Source organism: Ursus arctos, unplaced genomic scaffold (genome assembly GCF_023065955.2).
Source record: "Ursus arctos isolate Adak ecotype North America unplaced genomic scaffold, UrsArc2.0 scaffold_5, whole genome shotgun sequence".
NCBI classification, from domain to species: Eukaryota; Metazoa; Chordata; class Mammalia; order Carnivora; family Ursidae; genus Ursus; species Ursus arctos.
Genome location: NW_026623067.1, coordinates 59,757,093 through 59,769,606, shown reverse-complemented (window position 1 = coordinate 59,769,606; position 12,514 = coordinate 59,757,093). Strand labels below are relative to the sequence as shown.

The 12,514-nt window shown below is 36.6% G+C and overlaps 1 protein-coding gene and 1 non-coding gene across 3 annotated transcripts in view; both read left to right on the top strand.

Moving 5' to 3' along the window:
- CERT1 (ceramide transporter 1) overlaps positions 1–12,514 on the top strand; it is a 97,903-nt gene that overhangs the window by 21,580 nt on the left and 63,809 nt on the right. The window lies entirely within an intron of this gene.
- LOC113255383 (U2 spliceosomal RNA) lies at positions 6,544–6,733 on the top strand. Its single transcript, XR_003316264.1, has one exon. It is a non-coding gene; the product is annotated as a U2 spliceosomal RNA (small nuclear RNA).

The following is a 12,514-nucleotide window of genomic DNA, read 5'->3' as shown; positions in this document are numbered from 1 at the left end:
CAAACCATGTTTGGATGTGTTGAGATTCCCCTTAAGCATTCAGGAGAAGATAGAGAAGAGGCAATTAGGTAAAAGTTTGGAGGTTGGAGGAAGAGGCCTGGTTGAAATCATAAATTGTGTATGTTTGTGTGCACGTGAATGTACATGTGTCACATGGTATGTGTCTTTATAAATTTATCTTTTGATTCTCCTGTCATTGTTTGTTTCTTCAGAATTCCTTTTTTTTTCCTCCCGTGTGTTTAATCTTTGATTTTTAATATTAGTGATTTTGTCAACTGTTTGATGACATCGTCTCCCTTTAACAATGGAATATAAAAAGAGATTAAGCAGCTGGCTTTCAGGGGACTCTTGTAAGGAAAGAGACAGCTCCTGTCTTTTTATAATTTTTAACTTTTTATTTTGGAATAATTTTATACAAAAAGTTGCAAGAATAATGTGATAACTTCTGTGAACACCTAGATTTAGCAATATTTTAACATTTCTTCTATCATTCTTTCTAGACACACATGCCTTGTATTTTTCCCTGCATCATTTGAGAGTAGGTTCCGTACATCATACCTCCTTTACTCTTAATACTTCAGTATATAATTTCCAAGAGCAAAGATACTCTCTTAGTACATGTAACCATAATATAGCTGGCAAATTCAGGAAATTTCATATAGTAATACCTTTTTCTAATTTATAGTCTGTATTCCAGTTTCATCCATTGTTCAGCAGTGTCCTGTATAGTATATTTTTCTTTCAGTACAAAATTTAGTCTAGAGCATATATTGTATTTAGTTGTCATGTCTCTTTAGTTTCCTTTAATCTAGAACAATTAGTTCCTTAATTTTTCTTTGTCTAGTGTAACATTGCTATTTTTGAAAACTACAGGCCAGTTATTTTCTAAAATGTTCTTCATTTGGGGTTTGATGTTTCTTTGTGATTTGATTCAGGTTATGCATTCTTGGCAGAATACACTAAAATGATGTGATGTACTTCTCAGGGTATCACATCAGAGGCACAGGTGTCTCTTTGCTCTTCTTTCCTTCCAACCCCTAACCTATCAGCTTTTTCTTTTTCTTTCTTTCTTTCTTTTTTTTTTTTTTTTTTTTGGTAAATGTTATAGTTAAGATTTGGAGGGTGGGGAGGAGAACAGGGGTTCTATGACTTAAAAAGAAAGTTGGAAAAAACATTGCATTAAGTTTGGTATGCTGCTTGCCACTAAAAATCTTCCAACTAATTCTCCTTGTTTTGATTCGATACTGAAACTTTCAGATTATTATATGATATTTCTGGTGGTATTCTTTTTTTTTTTTTTTAACTTCTGAAATTCCAGTTTATTTTATTTTTTTAAAGATGTTATTTATTTATTTATTTGACACAGACACAGCCAGTGAGAGAGACAGCCAGTGAGAGAGAGTCAAGCAGGGGGAGTGGGAGAGGAAGAAGCAGGCTCCCAGCAGAGGAGCCTGATGTGGGGCTCCATCCCAGAGTGCTGGGATCACGCCCTGAGCCGAAGGCAGACGCTTAACAACTGAGCCACCCAGGCGCCCCTCTGGTGGTATTCTTATAAGGAATGCATTTGCCAGAAAATTGAAATGTCTGCTTACCAGAGCATTTATTTCTTCCTATAAATTATGATATGTTCACTGATACATTACTCAGTGTCTTGTGGTGCTGATAGGATCTAGTTTCTACATTTACATAGTAATGTTTTCATTCCCTAGACTGTGGGGACTTTCCCAAGATCACACCATTTATGTTAGATTCTGAATATAGTCAGCTGGCCTCCTTTAATGCCTCTGTCATCAGCCTGCATGAGTGATGATAATCTCATATCGTCCACTTTGAACATTTTGTTGGGTATCTTTTTATTTTAAAAACAACTTTTAATTTTGTAATAATTGTATCTTAAAGAAACTTGTAAAAACAGAGCACAGGGGTTTTATTTCTGGAAGTTGACATTGGTACAACCCACAGATCTTATTCACATTTTACCACTTTTATGTGTACTCATTTCTGTATGTGTACATGTGTATGCATGCACGTGTGTGTATGTAGTTCTATACAGTTTTATAACTTTCATAGATTCTTGTAACCACCATTACAAATAAAATACAAAACTGTTTCATCAGCACGAAGAACCCTCATTCTACCCCTTTATAGTCACTGCTCTCTCTCTTCTTTCCCTCCAGGCTACTCTCTCATCCCTAACCCCTGCAACCACTAATCTTCTCATCATTTCTATAACTTTCTCATTTTGAAAATTTTATATAAATGGAATCATACAGTGTTACCTTTTGGGATTGGCTTTTTTTCCTCAGCATGATTTCCTTAAGACCCACTAGGCTATTGAGTATATTGATAATTTGTTCCTTTTTATTGCTGAGTAGTATATGTATCACAGTTTGTGTACCATTCACCAGTTGAAGAACATTTGGATTTCTTCCATTTGGGGTCTGTTACAAATAAAGCTGTTATGAACACTGGTGTGCATGTTTTTGTGTGGATGGTAGTTTTCTGAATTTCAGTCTCCACATTCTATAAATAAATGTTTGTTTAGTGTAAGTCACTGTCCTACGGCCTGATTTATACTGGTGTGCTAAACAGGGCCTCTGTTATATACAGTCCTTAATCGCATATGGTTGTATAGGTACATACTAAAGTGCTCTTAAGGCAACAGGCATGATTAGGATCACATTGTTCATGTGCTTTTGTAACCTCTTTATTTTCTTCCCACGTATTAAGATGTCAAATTTCCAACCTTTGGAAATGCTGTTTTTGAATGGATATCTAATACTGTATTATGAAATGAACATTTGCTATTTTTGGTCTGCTTATTGCATCATCCAGAGGTCCACTCATGGAACCAGAAACCACTGTAGGTATTTCAGCAGAAAGTGTTCAGAGCTCAAAGAACAAAAGAAAAACATGTGGGTAGTGCATAGGTAGTAACTGCAGGGACCAGCTTGTACAAATCCTAGGGCCAGAGGAACAAAGGGATGAAGTTGGGGTCATCAGAACATATAAGTTGGGGAGAGAGCCCTGCAGAGTTGGGAGTTGGATTTCTGAAGTGAAAGGGTTGCCCACTGGTGCCAATATCACAGGAGCCTTTTGGGACTGAGGCTTAAACCTCTGAGTTGAAAGGACTGCCTAATTAGTACTTTCCAAAGCTGAGGCTCAGACATCTGGAGAGGAATGCACTGTTTATCTGCTATCTCAGAAGCTTAGAGGAAACGCATCATGCAGCTGAGTCGCAGACATCTAGAAGCAAAATTATACCCAGTATAGTTGGTACTAATATCTTAGCAGTTTGAAGGGGAATGTTGTAGAGTCTACTTGACATATCTAATAAGTGGCCCTTGCACAGTTGATGCTGATACATCTGAGGTGGCTAGGTGAGGCTGGTTCAGGGAGTTCTAAAAGAGGCTGGAGACTGGAACTGATTGCCCCTGCCAGGACGAAGGACTTTTGCTGGACAGATGTTGATGGAAACAGTATACAATCAAAAACACAAGTTTTTTTTCTGCCTTCCTCCTAACTTCCAGTCTCCATCTAGCATGTTGTCCCTATTGACAGAACCTAACAAAGGAGGCTAGTAGAGGAAAATGTAGTTTGTAGCATCCCAGTTGCAGTAGCATAAGACAGTATAAAAGGGTGGATTTAAGAGAGGCAATATGATTAATAAGTGGCATGCTCATTATCAGATGAGCTTTTGAAGAATTCCCTACTATGGGTCTGAGGAGAAGGTTTTCCAAATGAATCTGCAAAAGCCAGGTTCTCATTTTCCCCTCTCACCCCAACATCCCTCCAGCCCATCAGCTCCCATTAATTAGTATATGGGCATATGAGTTAGGCATAGATAATCAGGCTGCTGATATGCTACCCTACCCCACATCTACTGCCCCTTGTCTCCACCAACCCTACCTTGATTGTGAAGCAGGATCATAAAGAAAGGCAAAGACAGGGAACTTTTCTCAAGATAATTTTGGGAACTGCAGCATCCAGTTTCTAGTAGCAGCAGTGCCAGTAGTGGCTTCCAAGGTCCAGAAGAGGAAGAGGCCCTGTCCATACCAATGACACTTGTGGTATAGTCTCAGAATTCTCTTACTTAGTCTCCCCTGGCTCCTTTCCATTTTTTTTTATCTCGTTTATTTATATTTCTTAGCTGTATGAGTTTCCTGATACCTTCAAAATAAACTCAAGTTAGCAAGAATCACTTTCTCTTACTCGTAATTTAGAGCACTGCTTGATGGATTTTATTGAAATCTGACAGGGTTTATTTAATTACTTCCTGGTTGAACAAAGAAATTTTAGTATTTTGTGTTTGTAAAAAAAAAAAAAGAAAGAAAAGAAAAAAGTTAGATGTTCTGCTTAGATAATTTTAAGTCTTTGACTTCCATGAGCTCTGGACAGGATATTTGGCAAGTGAGTAGAATAAGGATGAAATCTCCATTGTGGTGGTACTGGGTGGCTAAAACTTGAACAGAAAAACCAGACAGGCATCTTTCTGACCAACAGAACCTGAGAAAGGTTCTGGTACAACCAGGGCTGATAGAAAATGAAGAGGGAATCCACAAAGGAGAAGCCAGAGAAAGGGAACTCAAAATTGTGTAAAAACTCTACCCAAATCTCTGCTTGACTTCTGAACCATCTATGTGTGAGGCAGATGAAAGTAGTCTGAAATGTGATTGGAATAACTGCCACCATGGCAGAGATTTGGGGAGCTAAAACTCCTTTAAAGAACACCTGCCATTTTTTTTGTTTGTTTGTTTTTGTTTTTTTGTTTTGTTTTACCTGTAGGTACCAGGAGAAGGAATGCAATTAGTAAGGAGATAATACAGAAAAAAGGAGCTAGAGAAAGGGAACCCCAAATTCTGAATATAAAACTCTGCTCAAGTTTGTACCTGACCCCTCATTTGTGTGTGTTGCAGGCCAGAGTGAAAGTACTCAGAACTGAGATCCTAGCTGCTGCCCATTAAACACATGACAGAATTAGCAATTTGGGTCTGAGCATGTTAATTGCCTGCTGAAACAAAAACAGTATTTTTCAGAACAATATAACAAAATCCAGAGTTCACCGCCTAACATTCACAATGTTCAGGGTCAACTCAAAATTACTCAACATACAAAGAGCCAGGAAATCACAGCACATTCTCAAGGGAAAAGACACAAACAAATGCCAAATTGAAGATGAACAAGATGTTAGAATTATCTGACAAGGATTTTAAAGAAGGTTCTATAAATAGGTGAGGTAAAAGAAAACAGGCTTGTAATGAATGAAAAGGTAGGCCATTTCAGCAAGAAAAAGAAAATATATAAAAAGAACTAATAGGAATTTTAGAATTGCAAAGAATGACATCTGAAATAAAAACCATTCATTCTCTGGGATTTATAGTAGATAAAGGTGACAGAGAAAATAATCAGGATTTTGAATATAGATCAAAAGAAGTCATTCTTAACCCAATTTGGGGTTTTTTTTGTTTTTGTTTTAAATGAGCAAAATTAAATGGGTTTTTGGGAGTCTTGAGAGGAAAGAAAAGAAAGTGAAAAAAATATTTGAAGAAATTATAGTAAAACTTTTCAAAATTTGGTGAAGAATATAAATTTACAGATTCAAGAAGCTCAGCAAACAACAGGACACACAGAAACCTAACCTATCATAGTCAAACTGCTGAAAACCAAAGATAAACTTTTTTTTTTTAAGATTTTATTTATTTATTTGACAGAGAGAGAGGCATTCAGTGAGAGAGGGAATACAAGCAGGGGGAGCGGGAGAGGAAGAAGCAGGCTCCCAGCGGAGCAGGGAGCCCGATGCGGGGCTTGATCCCAGGACCCTGGGATCATGCCCTGAGCTGAAGGCAGACGCTTAACGACTGAGCCACCCAGGCGCCCCCAAAGATAAAAAAAATCTTGAACGTAACTAGAGATAATGACACATAAATGGGGAGATTCAAACTGCTGTACACTTCTCGGTAAGATCATGGAGGCCAGAAGATGGAATGAAAGAAAAAAAAAAAACATCATTCCAGAATTCTGTATTCAGTGAAGATATTCTTCAGAAATGAAGTAAAATAAAAATACTTTTAGATAAAGGAAAACTAAGAGAACATGGGCAGACTTGTACTACAAGAAATGCTAATGGAACTTTTTCAGGCTGAAGAGAAGTACGTCCCAGAGGCAAACTGAGATCTTTAGGAACTAATGAAGAGTATCAGAAAAAGTGAATATATATCGGTAATTATAGGATTATTTTTTCCCTTTTAATGCTTTTAAGATACAAAAAATCTGCATAAGCCAAGGTCTAAAAAACTGAAGTTGCTACTACCCCCTCCACCAAGAGAACGTGCCCACATTGACTTACGGGTGTGTTCTTTAATACATTCAAAGAAATAGTCCCAATATCTTACAAAGTCTTTCCAGCACTTGTTAGTTGCCAGCATAACTGTGAAACCTAAACCTATTAAGGACATCACAAGAAAATTGCAGCTCTATGGTGGACATAAATACCATATTTGTTTACAAAATATTAAATCAGTATGTATATAAAAAGGTTTATGTATCACTTCTCAGCTTTTTGGCTGAGATAATGTGTAGTATCTGTTCTTACCATTTTAATGTCTGATACATCCTCTATCCAAGGACAATATAGTAAATGGATTTTTGGAGCAGAGAGATGGAATAGGAGCTTGCTCCATCCATACAAACATCGACCATGTACCGTAGTATCTCCAGGAATGGTGCACCCCCTTGGGACGAAAGAAAAAAAAAGGATTATATGTCATGACCAAATGGACTTTATCTCAGGAATTCAAGGTTAATTTAATGTTTTCAATCAGTCACTGTAATTTGCCATTTTAACAAACTAAAGACAAGAATTCATAACAAATTTCAGTAGATGCAGAGCAAAAAAAAGAAGCTTTTGACAAAATCAAACATTCATTTAAATTGAAAAAAAATTTCTTAGGGAACTAGAAGTAGAAAGGAAAATCAGCCCAATGGAGGGCATCTACAAAAACACACAGTTTAACATTATACTTAATGGTGAAATATTTTATGCTATCTCCTAAGATTAAGGTCAGGGCAAGGATGTCTGCCCTTACCACTTCAACATTAACCTTGTTTTGAACATCTTAGTCATTTGAATATGGCAAGAAAAAAGATATAAAAAGGCATAAAGATCAGAAAGGCAGAAGAAAAACTATTTGCAGATGCATCAATGTTTTGTAGATTCCTTAGGTATATTGTATTATTTAAACAGCTGGTAGAAGTACTAAGTGACTTTTGCACAACTGTAGAATATAAGGTCAATATACAATCATGAGATGTATTATATACTATAAGCAATAAGATTTGTTTTTTAAGATTTTATTCATTTATTTGACAGAGACAGCCAGTGAGAAAGGGAACACAGGCAGGGGGAGTCAGAGAGGAAGAAGCAGGCTCCCAGCAGAGGAGCCTGATGTGGGGCTCGATCCCAGGACTCTGGGATCACACTCTCAGCCGAAGGCAGACACCTAACGACTGAGCCACCCAGGCGCCCCAGCAATATGATTTTAAAAACAATTCCATGTACAGTAATATAAAAAACACAATGCTTAGGAATCAGTCTCTGTCATTGTGCATTGTACCTGTATAATACAGGCTGAATGAGATTGCAGAGATAAAGAAGATGTGAATAACTGGAGAAATGTCCATGGATTGGAAGGGTCAATATTGTTAAGAGATCACACCGTCCCATATTAACCTGTGGAAAACCTGTGGAATTACTACAACCTGGTACTAAATCTGGAAATACATAGTAAATGCAAACTACCTAGATTATCCAAAGCAGTTTTTTAAAGGGAGGTAAAGTTTGAGGATTTAACACTACATGATTTCAAGACTATTAGGCAGCAATAATCTAACATTTTTGGAGTAAGAATAGACATGTTTTTTTTAAAGCTTTTATTTTTAAGTATTCTCTACACCCAACGTGGGACTTGAACTTACAACCCGCAGATCAAGAGTTGCATGCTCTAACTGACTGAGCCAGCCACGTGCTCCCAAGAACAGACATTTAGATCAGTGGAACAGAGTAGATTTCAAAAGTAAGCCCAAACAAGGATGTGGAGTAACTGGATTTTGATAGACTGCTGGTGAGAATGTAAAATGGTACAACCATTTTTGGCAATTCCTTAAATGTATACCTACTTTGTGAGTTAGGCATTCCACTCCTAGGTCAGAAGTGAACATAGATATCCATACGAAGATGTGAATTTTCACAACAGAGGTTTTCAAAAGAACAAAAAGGTGGAAAAAATTTTTCATCAACAGGTGAAAAAGCAAAATACGTTATAGTCATAATTCTCAGCAATAAAAAGAATTAATTACTGGTAAGACACATCAAAATGGATATCTATATATATATATATAGTTATACTGACTAAAACCACTGAGGCACAAAAGAGTACATACTGATTTCATTTACATAAATTTATTTAAAAATGCAAACTAATAACAGGTGAAGGCAGATCCCTGATTTCTGGAAGGTGTCAAAGGAAGGGATGTTATATAGAGAGGATGAGGGATCTTTAGAAGGGGTCACATAAATGAAAACCTTTCCATCTTGATTGTGGCAGTGATTCAAATGGATAAAGTTTACTATATATTAATGATAAAGTTTGTTAAAAATGTGGTTGACTTTCTTTGAATTTCTAAGTCTTCTTAAATTCTGTCCACTGAGTTTAACCTTTTAAATATTATTTTCATTCTACTCTTGCCTCCACCAGAGAAATCTCTTCTAAAGCACCCTGTCATACTTTTCTAATGTAGACTTTTGCACCTTCTCCGTAACTCTGCTTCTGGTATTTTCCTTGTTGTCTTCCTGGGAAATCCCTTTGCTGCTGCTTTTCCTGGATCTCAAATGCTTCTTAATTCTCTTTGTTACCCTCTCATTCTGGTGACACATATCTACCAGATTTGAAACGTAAATTTTTATTTATCTTCATGCTTTAGAACTATCATTCTGATGAAGTACCTGGGTGTATAACCCTTAAATATCATTATATGCCTTATTTCTTGGACTGCTTAATTTTCTCGTAGAAGAATCTTCCAACAGGCGGAAGGGGAGAGAAGGAACAAGTGTGGGTGCTAGCTCTCTGGGAGTCAGATAGGGGAAAGAAATGAATACTTTGTTAATATGAATACTTCCGTATCTGCTTTTTTTTTCCTTTCCCCACACCCACTGCTGTGTAGGACTGTCCCTACTTCTTAAACCTGTCTGATGTCATCTCTCTGAGAGGTAAGGGTGGGGCCTCTAATATTGCACAGTGGTAGGTGAGTCGTCACCAATGCTTGGGGTTACAGGGGTTTAGTTGCATCTTTTAATGACTCTTGATCAATTTTCTTTTCAGCTACACCCTTGCATTTACCTTTATGGCTACTTGATGCCTCCAGTTCCCTTGCTTTTCCATCATTGCATACAAATCGGCTTGATTTCTTTTTTCTTGTAGATATTTAATTTTCAGCTTTCTCAAGCCTGCTAATTCAATTACCACATTCCACTTTTACATCTTGTCAAGAGGTGCCTGGGTAGCTCAGTTGGTTAAGCGTCTGACTTTGATCTCATGGTTCTGGGATGGAGCCCAGCGTTGGGCTCCCTGCTCAGCGGGAGTCTGCTTGTCCCTCTCCCCCTCTCTCTGCCTCTCCTCCCGCTTGCGTGTGTGCACGCTCTCTCTCTCTCAAATAAATAAATACAATCATAAATAAATAGAGTTGGAAATTTTTCTTTATTTTTCTTTGTGGATTATGCCTCTTGTTCGTATAAAGTTATTTTGAAAGATAGTGGAAGCTTTGGACTGAATGTTTGTGTCCTCCCAAAATTCATTGTTGTAGCTTAATTTCTCATTGTGATTGTATTCAGAGGTGAGGCCTTTGGGAGATAATTGGGTTTAGATAAGATCACGAGAGTGAAGCCAACATGATGAACTTGGCACTCTTCTGAGGGGATGAGGAGACCAAAGAGCTGTCTGTCTTTTGTATGAGGACACAGCTAGAAGGCAGCCATCTGCAAACCAGGAAGAGGGTCCTCACAAACACCCTACCATGCTGACACTGTGATCTGGACTTGTAGCCTCCAGAACTGTGAGCAATTTCTGTTTAAGCTACCCAATGGTATTTTTGTTTTAGAAGCCCAAAGAACTGACTAAGGTAAACCAACACAGTAGATATAAGTACCACTTCACCTTTTGATAAATTTTTTTGTCCCTAACAATGAATTTTGACAGGGTAAAAGTACCCCTATATTTTCCTTTCTGTTGTTGGCTTTCTTCTATAGCATGCATTTTCAGTGGGGACACAACTTGGTTTTTGGGAGAGTAAAGTAATCTGACTTGTGTTCATTGCAGTTGTGTTTGAATCAAGCAATTATCTGCTATATGTTGGGGGATGTTGTATGTGTGTTGACACATGTTGTGAGTTTGGTTGTCTAGACTTCAGTATTCTCGGAAACATACCCTCTGAAGAAGTCTGTCATTTTCTTTGCCCTGTAGACTTAGCTTGCCTCACTTTTACACATTTTGGGAACTCAAGGCTTCTGTGTTTACGGACTGCGTATCACCTGACAATTGGTGCATCCCTCTTTTATGCCACCAACCTGTCAGATTGTTGATGGTAGAACTGGCTACCTTTTGTACATTTTCTGTCCAGTACCATCTCTGTGTAAAAGTATAGAGATACTGCATCTCATAGTCACGGGTGACATTCAATTGAAGTTATCAAATTCTTTAATTCCAGCTTTTTAGACTATCATTTTATTCTATTTCTGTGCAGCTCTATCAAAAGCTTGACATTTTCCACATTTCTGAACTTTGAAACAGGGAGAAGAGATCATAATTGGTATATTTGGCAGATTTAGAAGTTTGGCAGATTTTATGTACTGATTTTAGATTTTATTAAGTCACACATATCCATAGGAAGCCTAGTGGTGGGCTTCTGTTTTCAGAAATATTTTAAATGTGGCACTGTACTCACTGGAAGATTGTGAGGTTTTGAAGATGTCAAAGAGAACAAAGTGTTTGCTGGAAAAACTAGTAAATTTTAAACTAATATTTATTTTATTTTCTAAAGCTTTAATGAGGTTACTAAACAATACAAACTGTGCAACATTTTCAGGAATGGTAACTAGAAATATAATGAAAGTGATTATGAAGTGAAAGTTTAAAAACTTCTCGGCTATGACTGATCAGTTAAATTATTTACTTGGTTCTTCAGATATTGTATGTTCTTCGCTTCCTCCAAGGAACCTCTTTCAGTAACTGGATTCTATTCTTAAGGCTTGAATATTTGGCATTTCATTAAATTTATAGTCATTATTGTTTTGATGAGTGTTTAAGTGTTGTCTGTGTGTTTCTGTACTCATAATTACTGAAGGCAGGGTATGCATTCTTGTATTTTCCTTTTTCTTCTTTCTATTATATTCTACCTCCCACCATAGTCGGAACTATGATGTCGAGCACATTGTGATTCAGAAAATGCTTAACTTATATCCTTCAGCCAGGCAGAACCATGATTTGTTGTTTTAACCTTAAAAGAGAAACTGTTCCTTAATCGAAAGAACACTGTGGAGTTACAGTGTTTTTGCTAAACAGATAAGAACATAAAAGATTGATGCTGTTAAAAGGAGGAAAGAATAAATAATAACTCTTGGAAGCGCAATATGTAGATTCAGTTCGTCAAATAAGTTTATTATTACATTGACCAGAGAGGACTTTCTCCCCTCTGAGAATAAGATTATTCACAGAAGAAGAAATTGATTGACTCTCTATACTGTGGTAGAAGAAGAGGTGGTATATGTGATACGATCCTGTCATATTTGAATTCATTTACTGAACAAAAATCAAGGATATAAAATATTCATTTTATATATTCTTATGAAGAATGTAAAAGACTGAACCAAATAATTGATATTTTCAGTAGATGTTTACTTTTTGATGTGGGCAGTTTCTTCTATCTAACATAGGTCTGATGTAATGTTTATTTTATCTTTGCTTTTCATTGGAAACTCTCCTGACTGTTATTATCAAAGACATTTAAAAAGTTAGAAGTTGAAATACTTTGAAGGAAATGTTAACATTATCTTGTGATAGAATGTAACTATGTTTATCACATTTAATGAACTACAACTATTCATGATGAGAATTTACTTTTGAATAATGGAGGCAGGGAAAAAAGTAATAAACACCTTCCCTAAAACTTATTTTGGTGGGTTTTTTTGTGCTTATGGTGACGTTCCCACTAGTTAAGCTAACTCAAAGCATTCGATGAAAATATTAGCTATGTTTTTTGAAATATATTTATGAATCAACTCATTAGTAGTAATAGTTGGATGAAACTTTTTTTTGGTAACTATGCTCTTGTGCCCTTTATCTGAGACATCTTCAAAAAAGTTATTTGAGTAGAAAAATAAAAATTTAACAGGAGTCTCCCCCCAGCCAGAATGGATATGTCCATGTTTTTGCTCTTGGGTATAACACTTCTAAGAATGTAATTA